This window comes from Macaca mulatta, chromosome 14 (genome assembly GCF_049350105.2).
Source record: "Macaca mulatta isolate MMU2019108-1 chromosome 14, T2T-MMU8v2.0, whole genome shotgun sequence".
In the NCBI taxonomy this organism is placed as follows: Eukaryota; Metazoa; Chordata; class Mammalia; order Primates; family Cercopithecidae; genus Macaca; species Macaca mulatta.
The window spans coordinates 82586773-82599723 of NC_133419.1; positions in this window are offsets into that span (position 1 = coordinate 82586773).

Here is a 12951-nt window from a genome sequence, read left to right on the forward strand (position 1 = left end):
GTTCTTGAATGAAGGAACTGGCTGTCAGGCTTTTCAAATACAGCAGTTACTAAAACAATAGATGATTTTCACACACACACAAAAAGAATTTCTTTCTCCTTAGCTTTTCTCCCATCATCTACCATTAACTCCATCAGAAACACTCATCTCTTTAAATGGTAGAAAGTGTCATACAATCAATTGGTAAACATTAATACAAGCATGAAATACCACATTCAATTAATATTCTAATAATAACACTACATAAGAGTTTGATATTTACAATGTAATATTAGATACTATTTTAATGGTCTGTTTTGTTGCTATAGAGGAATACTAACATTGGGTAATTTATAAAGAAAAGTTCTCATAATCGTAGTTCTCAGTTCTGCAGGTATACAAGAATAGAACCCACATATGTTCCTGGTAAAGACTTCAGGAAGTTTACAATCATAGTGGAAGGCAAAATGGGAGCCAGTGTATCACATGGCGAGAGAACAAGTATGGGGGGAAGTGCCACTTTTTCAAACAACCATGTCTCATATGAACTAACAGAGCCAGAACTCACTCTTCACCATGGGGGAAGATACCAGGCCATTCCTGAGGGATCCCCCACCATGACCAAAACACCTCCCACTTGGCCCACTTTCAAGATTGGAGGTCATATTTCAACATGAGATTTAGAGGGAATAAAACACTTTTTGATATAGTTTAACATATCAAAAATAATATATAATAGTAGCAATAATAATAACCTATCTTCAGTTAGTAATAATTGCCATACATTTGACTCCTATTCTGAATATCAAACAGAATTCAATGGACCACTAAGAAGTTATAGGAGATATGTCTTCTTATCGGTAGATGTATTTAAACAGAAATTAAATGTCTGTGAGTGGGAGTGATTTTGGAATCAAAATAACTTAAAGGTTTTGGAATGGATTTATGTACCAGATAAGGACAGTACTAAAAATGATAGAATATTAGCCATTCATGGAAACTAAAGGAATAAAAAGACTTTAGGGACACATGAAAATTAAATACATAAAAAGAAGAAAACAAACTTTTGTCAGATATGTTTTTGGCTAGGTGCTTTGTCAGTTGCTTTACTGCTTCCTCCAATTTATACATTTAAAACCTGACAGCTTGAATAGGAATAGATTAGACTTTGGCATTGAAACAATATCTACCTGATTTTATAGAAGTTTTTATTTCAAGTGCATATTCCTAACCATAAATAATAAGCCTCAATAAGCCAAAATCATTTTATGCTTTGTCTACAATAGATTTTTAATAAGAGTAAATACAAGTTTTAAATTTAGTTCTAAAAGCAACAACAATTATTCATGAATTTATTGCAATTTTCTGACACAATCATCAATAAATAAGAGCAGTTTCTCCAGCCCTGCTTCCTTCCAGATCTTCTCAGTCACATCACCTATTTCATGACCCTATACCAGTTATCACTATATGAAGTTATCTTTGTCTTTATTTCGTTGCATATTCAGTGCTGTCTCCCCACCTCTGATACATAATCTCTGAGGGATACATACTTCACTTTTTGCTCACTATTACATCTCCAACACTTTGAATACTACCGGACAAAGAGTAAAGCCCCAATAAATATTTGCTGAATTGAATTTAGTCTTACCACAACAGCAATAACAATGCAGGCTTCCAGTATAAAAGTATAATTGCTTATAAATGAGGCAGCATTGCACAGTGGAAAGAGGGTATTTTTGAAGTCAAATAGTTTACTCAACACCTCCCAATCCATCTCCCGTAGTGTGAGGTGGATGATGTTATCATTCTGAGTTTATGGAGGGTCATCAGACAACTAGAGAACACAGTGAATTTTACAAAATACATAAAAATCAGAGATGGAACCAAAACTCCTATTTTGAGTTTGAGTGATATGACAGCCATTTTATTTTATCTTTTCTTTCATTGACCCACATGTTGCATAGGAAGTGGTCTAAAAATAATACACAGACAAACAAAAATGTTATAAAGGAAATGATGAGAGTAGTCAAATTGTAGTGGAGAGTACATTTTAGAAAGTATTGAAAAAAAAGATTGAATAGTAAAGTAGATATAGTTAACAAAGGACTACAAATATAGGGATAAAATAATTAAATAGGGTATTATGCAAAGATATGTTTCATTCTATTAAGAGTTTTTGACTTGGTAATCTTGGCATTTATTTTACCATGTAATTTTACAGGGCAAATATGATCTGCTGAAAAATGGAAACAGAGGCAATCTAGTATTTTTTTCTTTATTAAACCTGGAATAGTTGTGTGTGTGTGTGTGTGTCTGTGCATGTATCACGTATCCCCAAGAAGGGTATAATAAGAAAAATAACGTGTTGCAGGCACCATGGCAAAAGACTGTGCAAACATAATCATGGCACAAAAGCAGGAATTATTTATTTTTTACGTTTTGCCAGTATGAAAACAAATAATTAATCATATTATTATATCAACTTTGAAGAACAGATTGACGATTATACTTTGATGTTGATATTTATCATGTATATTCGAGTATAGTCCAGGTCAGAGTTTTTCAGTTGTGTGCCAAGTATAGAATGTTTTTTCAACAATTCAAACAAAAGAGTCCCAAACCTGTAGTATCAGTAACTTTCTGGAAGCAAAATTCAAATTATAATGCTGATGGAATCTATCAGGAAGCTAATTGCTAAAAATTAATTCCAAAACACACAGACACATTTGAAATTGCACCACTGTAATCTAATAGTTTTAATAGAAGCTAAACCAATTAAACATAATTACTTACAACCTTCAGGTTAAAAATATTGATGCAAAAACTGCGGTTATGTAAAGTCATACTATAATATTTTAATTATATCTGAAAATGTGTTTAAATTAGATATTCCATTTTATCCACAAAGCAGTTTCCTTTGTATATGAGCCCAATTAATATGATCTGGTTTGTTTAAAAAAAAAAACTAAAGTATTTATTGACAAAATAAGGTGATGATTGAAAACCACCCAAATTTATACGGATTTATTCTAACTCAATTTATTCAATTCAATGGAGAAGAAAAGTCAAGCTGCTTGTCTGATGTCTCGGAGAAAAACAAAAACAAAACCTGTTGATTGATAGAATTATTTTTGAGATCTAATAATAGCTATGTTTTGGTTAAAACATGTAAATATTCTTAATTTCATATTTAAGGATACCTTAGTATATGGAAAGAACATTGACTATATTAGGCATCTAATTTCAAAGGATAACAAAATACAACAAATACATTAATTCCTTCTGAAAGTATGACTAGTTATCTGATAATCCAAATATTTCGCAATGTATTGAAAAGGTGTAGTTAATACACATTAGGTTTGACCTAGGGTTAAAGTAAAAGACATGTCCGCAATCTTATTTTTCAAATGTATGAGATTATGAATGGATCCTGCTCTATATATTATAAGGCACTTTAAACTATATATTATTGCAATAATTCGTTGCCGCCATGTGGCCGTCTCTGGATTGGGTCATGCCACCTCCATTCAACATTCTGAGTCTTGGTTTCATCACCTTCCTGGCCAGGAATTCCAGGAACTTTTCCACAAATCTTTCAGGGACTCAGTACGCGTTTAATTCATCTATTTCAGGGAGATTAGTCCAGGGTAGTATACAGAATTTTAGGACGTACCTTTGCCTTCTAGCTTAATGGAAAGAAGTCATCTCCCTTTCCTTGTGTGGGTATCAAAGTGCCTCCCTTTCCCGGACCCCAAGTTAGGAATGACTCCAAACATTTGAAACAATTTCAGGAGCCAGATGCCAAAACAATATATCTGAATTTTCATCTTGTGTAAGGGAATACTATAGTACTGGGAAGATTACTGTGTGATATATGATTTTTTTTTCTCCTGCTCCTTTCATTTCTACCAACAAGCATAAGATTATAGGACAGATTCCACATGAAATAATAATAATTGTAGGTTTACTGCAAAATGGGTGCAGACCAGAATATCTAATTTATGAGTACAACAATGTTTAGTAAGAAGTGAGGAAGAGTTTTATGAAGTAAAACTAAAATAATAAAATTTTGAACAGTTATTTTTGCCACAGTCCAAAATAGCAAATTCTTAGGAAATACGAAATTTTTGGCTCAAATATACATGAAACTATCATAAAATACCTCAGTATATGCTGCATCCTCCTTTGCCTAAATTCCTAAGCACCTTCTATTTTCAACAGCTAGCATAATCGTGTAACATACCTCTGAAACCAGGATATTATTTAAAGAAGAGGGTGATATTTTATTATAAACTATTTTGACTGTTAATTTTTTCTTTAAAAATCATGTAAATTAAAGCAAATATATATTTAAAAATACATTATATTGCTTATCTAATAATAAGATTATTTTAAAGTATATTTATATATTTCAATTTCTTGGCTATATCTGTTATTAATATTATGCAATATATTTTTGGGGGGTAAAAAAGATGCCTTTTAATAAGAAAGTTTTATTAATTAAAATTTTGTCATAAACTTTCTTGCAATCTTTATTAAAATTGCATTTTATAGTTATAATCTTTCAACTTATTGTTTTAGGATATATGTTTAAATATTATTAATATTTGTGATATATAAATATAATTTTTAATTGAGAAATATTTTTTCATTTGGAGCTGAGCTACATAGTCAATGCAAAGCAAATTCTCTTAAATAGATATTCTAACATTTTTCTAATTGAAATGTATTAATACATCCGCTAAAATATATTCACACTATTGTCTTTTTGCCTTTATTTTAAAACACTTTTCATACTACTCTGTTTACAAGAAAAAGCCATCACACGTGTTCTTTGTTCGCAATTTTTTTAATGACCTGCCAAATTTAAATGCTATAAAATTACAGAAATGCTTATCTTTATTTCATTTAGTAGCAAATATAAACACATTAAATTAAAATAGGCTCTCCAATTTAAAATTTTTTCTCTCATTTTTATTTCAAAATTCAATTATAAAACTACAATTAGTGTGTTATAATTATTCAATAACTCATTCACATTTTCAGTTTCTCCTTTGCTTTGGTACAGACTAACTTATTTTTTTTCTTTGCAAACTTTGTCTTCAATAAATGCAATTCAATGAAACTTGAAAAGCTGGAGCTTTTGGGTCTCCATTCATTGAATATTTTGATTAAAAACCTCCAGTTGATTTTGTTCAAAATACAAACAAAATTACACCTATCCTTTAAAGAATATATTTGTATAAATTGAAAAGTGAAGCAAAGAAATATAATGCACACCACCACATTGAAGTATGTTTTTTCTAGTCAACATCAGTTTTGTTATTAAAATTTTGAAGTCCCTGTTTATTTGAAGAATATTTTTAATAACATCTTGGCAACCTTAAATATCTTTATGTTCATACTATTGCAAATATGGCAGCTTGGTTGAGTAAATTAATAATAAATTATTTGTGCATCACCACCAATTATGAGTACATATCTATTCATTGCATTTCTCGTTTTAATAATTTAGTTACCCATGGAATCTAATTCCCCAGTGTTGAAGTGAAATAAAATGTTGAGACACATCTCTGAAAATAAAATGCTTTATTTAAGAAGAAAGAATTATAATTCAGGGCATACGTGAAGTCAGGGTGGTCCTTGATACATCTAAAGAGAAAAGCAAAGGTTAAAGATTTTATTAAAAAGAGAAAGGTTATGTATTGCTCTTTGACAAAGTTCATTGGCACTATTAAGCTTCTAGAGAGCAGTAAAGTTTTGATTGGTGGGCGATAGTTGGCTAAAATTAATATTAGAATTGCAGCAAATCATATCAGTAGCCATTAGATAAAACTGATTTCAGGTTACAGCAGGTAGGTACAGCAGACAGGCTTGCTGAAAATTACATTTTTTTGAGCAGTGTTATGTGCCTTGATAACTTCCTCCTCTGACCCCATGACTGTGTTTTCGTTGGATATGACAAGAGTGACACAATTCATATGATCAACTTTCTCACCAGCTTTTCTGATGTAGTAGTTTACTAATTCTCAAATAAATTTTTATATGAAATGTCATTGCAAAAACAAATTATTTATTCTCTTGTTTAACTTTTTAACTAAATTTATGAAACAACTCAAGATAATCAGATGTTTAGTTTTGGATAGAATAAACTTCCAAAACCTAATTCTACAACTGGATGAAAATTTGAACCATTATTGGCAACAAATCAGTTGATTTTCTGTTTGAAGCCTCAGATGCCACCGATATAAAACTGATATTATTTAACTATATGTTCTTCTGCAAGTAGAACTAATGCATTACCAGATATTACCACAATTTACATATACCCACAAGAATGTTGGAAACAAAAGTGAGCAAAATTAATTTTGAAAAACAATCATCTGAAGGAATCAAAAGCCATGCTTCACAGAGTGAGGTGTAGATCACCTTCTGACATAGCCTGTATTCAATTGATGCCTTTAGGCTTAATCTTCTAAAATAAAAACAAACTGCAGAAGCAGATTTTAATGCTTCTTGTGTAGTGATATGTCTTCTGGCTTTCATGTGATTGTTGATACCACTAGATATTCAGGGCCAGAAATATTTAGTTAAAGTTCTATTTTATTAACAACTTTCTTGAGAAATTAAAGGCTTCACAAATTCTTTCACAAGTTCATTTTTCCTTTTATTGAGCTCATTGCTGCCGAAACGAGTTATATTAAAACATCACAGTATTATTAAATAATAAAATAGTTATAGGTGTATGTCATTCAATAAATGACAAAACCATCATAACAAGAACATTTAGATAAATCTCCATTCTCCATAAAAAAGGATACCTCAGCCTCAATTTGCTGCACATATTTAACATTTATTAACTTGTATTTCTCCACATTTCTCACTGAAGCTGCCATTGGCAGTCTGACAGCCTTGTGATTTTCATAATCCATTACCCAGTCCACCATGTAGCCATCAAAGGCAGCACTGTCAAATACCACTAACTGAGAACCAAAAAAGGAATTAGCTGTGTCTGATGGCCGGTTTTCTAGTATGTGTCCTTTTTATCAGCCATCGTTCTGCATATCATCCTTCTCTGAGTCTAGATAGCATCAGGAAAAGAGAACCAGGTTATTTTGGACTATCTTTCAAATTTAACTATGTAACACATTAGAATTCTGGATGCTGCCCATGCATCTCATACGCCAGATCGTGGCAGAGCTCTGAGCTATCAAGTAAAGACTACTACATTTAATTATTTCAATGTGTCATCAATAATGATATTTCAGTGAAATAAATGAACAATCTGAGAAACATACTAGGTAGGACATGACATCTGATAACAGGCAGAAGCTGGGGCTGTCTTGTGCACCTCAAACTTTTATGACTTTACCTAAAGAATATTATTCCAAGTCTTAAGTCTTTTCCAGTTATTTTATGTGTGTTAGACCTATATCAATCAGAGCTTAACTTTTCCCAAGAGGTCCTCAAGGCAATTTGGCATAGAATTAATATTGTGGACTCCCGGGTCAGAACTTTTGAATTTAAATTCCAGCTCTACCACCTTCTAGCTGGATAACCTTGGACACGCTATTTTAACCACCCTCTGCTCCACTAACCGTATCTGAATACTATGAAGAAAAATAGAGTTCCCCTTAAGGTTGTGTTTTGAGGATTGAGTACTATATGCAAAGTTAGAATAGGACCTAACAAGTATAAGCACTAAAATATTTGGCTATTATTATTATTACCAAACTGTTGAGATGATTCATTCATAGTAGCCTCTCACAGTAGATCATAATCACCTCAAGGACAGAGATATTATCTTTTTAACATTTGTTACTGACAGCATCTCTCTTGGGATAAGGGCACAATGAGCATTTAATAAATATGTCTTGAAGAAATATGAATAAGCACATGCTACTTATTTTGTAGCATTTAACCTATTATGCTGTAGTTAAGTATTTAAACAGCTCTACGAGGAGCATTGTGATGACATCATTTGAGTTCAATTTATCTTATATAACATATGCTATGTATACACCAGGTGCTCAATTAATGTTTAAAGTGGAGAGTTCCAGTTTCCCTACTTCCAACTAAGTTCTATTTGGAAAGTTATTTGTTTTTGTTTTTGTTTTTGAATCTCAGTTTCTTCACTCTCAAAACATTGGTTCTGTGAGGGATGGTTTGGGATAGAGAAAGAAGGGAAGAAAAAAACCTATTCTAGTTTATTTTTAGAGTGGGACAGTGTGTTCCTAAGTGTGTTTCACAGAACAGTGACACTTCTGAATGAAGCCATGGGCTTTCTGGAATGATGAAAAGCTAAAGACAGAGATATTGTTCAAAACATTTGTTCTTAGCATTGCTTTATTCCCCTAGAGGAGAATATGATCTTGCTGATACAGAGATTACTTAGAAACTAGAAATGCCTGAGGTTTGTTCATACTCTCATAAACTGAAGTTTATAAATTACTGGTTAAATTCTTCAAGAATTGTAACAATGATTCAGGGAATTAAAAATTATGGCCCAGTAAGAAGTGAGCTTTCAGATCTGAGAGGACTCTGCGTTGCTTGGACAGTGTCACAGGCAGTAGTTCCACAATCACAGGCAATACATTCTCTTTTTCTTCCTAGCTTCTAAAGGCTAAGGGACGTTATGCCAAGCTATGCAAATAGGTTTATGTTATGTGTGCACATAATGATCCTGATAAAATTTCTTATTTTTTGTGACATTCAGGAGGTTGAGTGAAGAATATTCATATGTAATACTTTTTTTAATTTTTCTCTGTCAAACACATTTTGGAAACCCAGGCTCAGCAAGGTTAAATGTACATGTGTGTTTTTAACTGCAGGAAAATGCAAAACCTTGATTTTGCTAGTACGTGAAGTGAATCTCCAATAAGGAAATAGGATTTGCAGTATTTGCCAAACTTATCTGATCACAGAAATGTCTGTGGACCTAGTGTAATATGAAATTCAGTCTGAGAAAAACTAAGCTATAACCAGATAAAATCAGAGCCTGAACAACAGAGCTGACTGCATTGAAATTATGTTAAGGAAATTTGGAGTTAAATTTACTCCAGTGTCATGGGACTTTGTATTGTCCAAAGCTAGATTTAGATAGTTTTGAATAAATTTAGTTGCTTATACAGTTTCTTTTTATACAAGCAGATACTCACACATACACACGTAATATACATACATGTATATAAATGTATATATACATATACTCTCTCTATATATATATAGACATATATAAATGATTATAGGAAACTTAGAAAAAATAGATTTCCATAGACTAAATCTATGTCCTTCCCAAATTCTTATGTTGAAACCTAATGCCCAAATACAGTCATACCTCATTTTGTTTTGCTTTATCGCACATTGCAAATATTGCTTTTTTTATTAATTGAAGGTTTTTGGCAACCCTGTATCAAGCACGTTTATTGGTGCCATTCTTCCAACAGCATGTGCTCATTTCACATTTCTGTATCACAATTTCATAATTCTCACATTTTAAACTTTATTTTTATTATATCTTTTACAGTGTCCTGTGATTAGTGATTTTTGATGTTTCTACTGTAATTGTTTGGGATCACTATGAACCATACCCACATAAGACAGAGAACTTAATCTATAAATATTGTGTGTGTTCTGACTGCTCCACTGGCCAGGTATTCCCTCATCTTAAGCCTCCGTAGTCCCTAAAACACAACAATATTGAAATTAAGCCAATTAAAAACCTTACAATCTCCTCTAAGGGTTCAAATGAAAGAAAAAGTCCTTCACTTTAAATCTAAAGCTACAAATGATTAACTTTAGTGAGTAAAGCATGCTGAACGCTGAGATATGCTGAAAGTTAAGACTCTTTCACTTTATCAGTTGGCCAAGCTGTGAATGCAAACAAAGCATAAGTCTTGAAGGAAATGAAAATTGCTACTCCAGTGAGCACATAAATGATAAGAAAGTAAAACAGCCTTATTATTGATATGGATAAAGTTTTAGTGGTCTGGATTAAAGATCAAATCTTCTACAACATTTCCTTATGCGAAAGCCGATGCAGAGCAACATTCTGACTCTTCATTTCTATGAAGGCTGAGAAAGGTGAGGACATTGCAAAAGAAAAGTTTGAAACTATCAGAGGTTCACTCATGAGGTTTAAGTGAAGACGCCATCTCTAAAACATAAAAGTGCAAGGTGAAGAAGTAAGTGCTCATGTAGGTGCTGCAGCAAGTTACCCAGAAGATCTAGCTAAGATTGAAATTGTCCCTACAAATTTTATAAAATTAATCAAGAATAAAGGGAGGGGAGAAATGAAAATAAACCAAGCTTGTCCACATTCACCTTTAAGTATTAGGTTATGAGGTCAGCTTGCTCTCTGACTTGCTTTGTCCTAGTAGTTTGGACCCTATGGACCTACAATCACGTAGACTCTGTCACTGCTCAACTGCGCTGCAGATAACAACTTAAATGTTCTAAAATTGAATGTGGAAAAAGATGGCAGAATTGAAGGCTTCATGGGTCATTATCCCCCAACTCCCAGCAAAGGACACCAGATTAGCAACTATCTACACAGAAAAATTATTTTCATAAGACCCCCAAATCAAGTGAACACTCATAATACCTGGTTTTAACTCCATATTGTGAAAGAGGCACTGAAAATATGAAAAAGAGATAGAGAAAACAGTCACACAACCCCTAGCAGTGGTGGTGTGGTGGAGAGAAACTTTCTGAGTGCTATGGGAGGGAGAACATAGTAATTGCGAGCCACTGAACTCAGTGCTGTCCTTTTAGAGTATAAAGAAAAATTGAACCAAACTCAGCTGATGGCCACCCATGGAGGAAGCATTTAAACCAGCCCTAGTTAGAGGGGTATTGCCAAGCCCAACAGTCTGAATTTCAGTGCCTGCAAACCTCACCACAGAGGCTACAGTGCTCTCTATGCCTCCAGGTAAATTTGAAAGGCAGTCTAGGCCATAGGGACTGCAATTCTTAGGAGATTCCTTGATATGGTCTGGCTCTGTGTCCCCACCCAAACCTCATTTGGAGTTATAGTCCAAATTGTAATTCCCACGTGTTGGTGAGGAACCTCTTGGGAGGTGAATGAATCATGGGGGTGGTTCTGCCATGCTGTTCTCATGATAGTGAGTGAGTTCTCATGAGATATGATGGTTATGTGAGGGGCTTTCCTCTCCATTTGTTCTGCACTTCTCTCATGCTTTTCCTTCCTGCCACTATGTGAAGGAGAACATGCTTGCTTCACCTTCCACCATAACTGTAAGTTTCCTGAGGCCTCCCCAGCCATGCTGAAATGTGAGTCAATTAAGCCTCTATCCTTTATAAATTACGCAGTCTCGGGTATGTCTTTATTAGTAGTGTGAGAATGGACTAACACAGTAAATTGGTACTAGTAGAGTAGGGTGCTGCTGTAAGGATACCCGGAAATATGGAAGTGACTTTGGAACTTGGTAACAGGCAGAGGTTGGAATAGCTTAGATGACCCAGAAGATAGGAAAATGTGGGAAAGTTTGGAACTTCCTAGAGACATGCCTTACAGAGCTTTGAAGAGACTCTGAATTGCTGAGGATAGCTCTTACATGCCCTTGTCTGTTTCTTCTTCTGTCTTATTTATTCTGATCATTCAGTCTTCACTCTGGATCATTTATTTTGCCATTAAATTATTGACCATGTAGGCATCGATTCTTCCTGGTCTCTATGTTTATATAGTCAAATTAAATGTTAAAATTATTTCTATAAATATGAAATTTCAGGATAGATATCTTAGGTAAAATAAAAATTACTAGAAAATAATATTTGAAATGCACATATTAATTATGAAGTACACACAGAATCATGTGCCCATACATACCTGCCTTCCTGTTCATAACTATCATGATTCAATCAAAGTGGCAAGTAACATTCACCACGAAGCAGGAAATTTCATGATTATTTGAATGCATAATCTCTCAAAAGTTCCAATTCTGTATCTCTTTGATTTAACATCCTAGAAGCTTACTTAACTAACAATTATATTTTCCAGGCCTAGAAAATCCATTTTACTAATCAATATTCGATTAAGATCTGGATATATTTCACTGTAGTAGGAAGATGTCATTGTGACATTTTAATTTGGACCTATTCAAATGCTCTGTCTTATTTTTATCAGATTTATTTTCTAGTAAACACATGCAAATTTAGGTTTTCCTATACATGTATTATTTTTCCTTTATTTTATTTTTCTTTCCATTCTAATACATTAGAATTGACTCAGCATTCCATGAAGCACCAAATATGTATGGCTATTTTATTCCTGGCCATATAAGTATTGTTACTTTTGTCTTAAAAGAACAAATATAGCATAGGATCCAGCACACTGTAGGTACTCATATTTATGGAATAAATAAATTAACTAATAAAAAATAAAACTATACATATTACATTTATGCCCATAATGATTTATAATTCATGAACTGAAGAGCTGTCACTTTCCTGAAATTGTGACATACACATCCTCCTTGACTATGTAAAACTTCCCTTTTGCTTGTTTCGGTATTTTCTCCTAAGTTTTCACAAATAAAGAACACTTTTTAAAAATATAACCCATATTGTTACAGAATGTATTTTACTGTGTGTATGATATATATTTGGTAGTCCAGTGTAAATATAAACAACATAAAAAGCAACAACAAGGTGAAGCCATCTAAAATGACTTTGCTCTTATCCTATTAAAGTAAATCTCTCATTTGAAAATGATTATAAGAATAAATTTGATGAAAATAATAACTAACACCAGTCAGATACACAAGGCTTCTAATGGCAAATATCATTTCAATATAGATCAGAGATATCAGACTTCATTCTTGATTACTGAGAAAAAAAGAAAACTGTCTTTAAGTATTTTATTTAACTATTACTGCTTCTACCACGTTGTAATTAGGAAAGAGAGAAACGTTCTCTTTAGTTTCCTTTTTCCAGCATACAGAACTTGTT